The sequence below is a fragment of the Halyomorpha halys genome, unplaced genomic scaffold (genome assembly GCF_000696795.3).
Source record: "Halyomorpha halys isolate HHAL.00 unplaced genomic scaffold, Hhal_1.1 Scaffold146.1, whole genome shotgun sequence".
NCBI lineage: Eukaryota > Metazoa > Arthropoda > Insecta > Hemiptera > Pentatomidae > Halyomorpha > Halyomorpha halys.
In genome coordinates, this window is record NW_027110622.1 from 604,275 (window position 1) to 606,873 (window position 2,599).

Below are 2,599 nucleotides of genomic sequence, written 5' to 3' on the forward strand. Positions count from 1 at the left end.
CGCCATCACTGTAAATAGTCCTCATACAGTATGTTATTTTATGTAAAATATTAATTTTGTAAAAATTTTTATTCATTTTCATCATTTAGTTCGCTAATTATATTTTATTTTAAAGATCTTTTATTTTAAATCCTATTTATTAATTTATTTATAAAGGTTTTAATTTGATTATCTTATATGTTAATAGTTGGAGTTTCTAAAATTTGGTAGAGTTTTGGTTAAAAATTTCTGGGAAATTGAGGAGATGCCTGAGGAATGGAAGGAGTCTCTAGTTATTCCTGTTCACAAAAAGGGGGCAACGGCGGATTGTAATAACTATCGAGGAATCTCACTCCTTCCTGTATGCTATAAAATCTTACACTAATCTTAACTAGTCGAATCACAGAATACGCTGAAGTAATAATCGGAGACAATCTATGTGGTTTTAGACGAAATCGTTCAAGTATTGATCATATTTTTTCATTACGGCAAATCTTGCAGAAACAATTTGAATACAACGGGGTAGTTCATCAGCTTTATATAGATTTCCAAAAGGCTTACGATTCTATTGACCGCCAGAAGCTGTATAATATTCTGATTGAACAGGGAATGCCAAAGAAGTTAGTAAATCTTGTACGGATGTGCATCACCGAAACGTTTAATAAGGTGCGAATCGGTAATCATTATTCTGAGAAATTCCTGGTGATTCATTATCACCTAAAGGTCATTAACAGTGTTATGAATACCGAAAAGGGTTTAACTTTGGGTGGTAAAATACCGGTGCTTGAGTATGCAGATGATTTGGTATTGTTGGGAGATGACAAAGAAACTATAAAACTAAATACAACCACACTAATAAACTCCAGTGAGGAACTAGGTCTTGAAATAAATACGGATAAAACGAAATACATGGTTAGCAGTAGAAACGCGAGCAACTTCGGTGATATAGATATAGGAGGAAACACGTTTGAACAGGTAGATAGGTTTAAGTATTTAGGTTCTACGGTAACTAGAAAAAACGAAATCGATGAAGAAATAAAAGCTAGGTTGAATGCGGTAAATGTTTGTTATTTTTCAATTTCGAAACTGCTTAGCTCGCGCCTCCTATTGAAATCTTAAAAATTAGAATTTACAAAACTACATCCTTCCCATTGTTCTTTATGGATTACTTTAAGATTACACAACGCTGAATTAAGAGACCTACATATGGTAAATTAAAGTTATAGCATTGCGGCGTGTAAGATGGGCATGTAAGGTTGTAGGGCTTAGTAACGAGCGGATACCTAAAATGTTAATAAACACTGAACCAACGGGTAAGGTAAACGTCTGAGGGGTAAACCGAAACGTAGATGGGAGGATTGCGTTAAAAAAGATTTAGTGGAATTGGGTTTGGAGGGGCATCACTGGAAGGATGTATTCAGAGTGCGTTTGGTGGTGTCGGCATCGAACCTTCGGGTTCGTTAGGCCTTTATTATTATTATTACTATTATTATATGTTAATAGTTAATCTAGAATAAATGTTTATATCCTACTCGGTTTGTTTTTATTTTTTGTTTTCAATATTCAGTATCTAAATTTAAATTCTTATGTTAAGTACTCTTGAGGTCAGACATTTAACAACAATTTGTTTTCTGTAGACTTCCGTAGTTATTTTAAATGTAATTCAATTCCTTTAAAAATCTATATTAGGCCATTGCTGGGAAAAGGGGCGAAAACTTATTCGCTGGCAGCCTCTACGCGGACTTTGAAGTAGACTCCCTGAACTTACCTTTAATTTGTTTAATACTGGATGCGTGAAGCGCTCCATATAGTGTAATTTTCTTTAATGAATAAAATGGAAATTAACAAACAAAACAAAACAAAAAGTAATAAAAAATGAAAACTATATTTAAAATTAACAGAAATAATTATATTATACTCAAGTCTCTTACGCGAATGCGAACTGTGAACTTCCTTCATAGGGTGCTATGTTGTCCTTCCAGGCTATTCTTCTACTCTGTCCTCTGCGATAACACTACGATGTTACTCTGCGATAATACTGTGTGGCAGTAAACATGGTAACACCGAGACCAGCGATCATACCATCTGCTTAAACAAAGCCTGAGAGATGAAAAACGTTTTGTATGAACTAACCACAATGGCGACCATTGTGGGATTGGAGTTTTAGCGCGCTTCTCTCTCCCTCCTTCCGTAACATCCTCCAGATGTTATATGTTTTCAGTGTTTCATTCACTTCATTATCTGTCTTATTACTTAAAGTAATTTAAACGTTGACTAAATCAAATTAAAACTAATGAAAAATAAAATGAATAGTTTTCTTTCAATTCTCAACAGCCATTACAAGCAAAGATATGGTCTAATGAACTTTTTGAAAGTATAATTATTTTCTCCAAGGTATTTAGGCAGGTTACCATAGAAGGTAGTCCAATAGATTACCAACTTGTGGAATAACTATAAATATTGGAGAACATTATAGAGTTTATTATTTTATTTGTATTATTATTATTTTTATTTATTTTTTGACTTATGTATCCAATCTAGTATTTCGTTTAACCAACTTTTTATTAAATATTCCTTTCAATCTATGTATTAGTTTTGTTTTGGTAAAATGTATTTATTT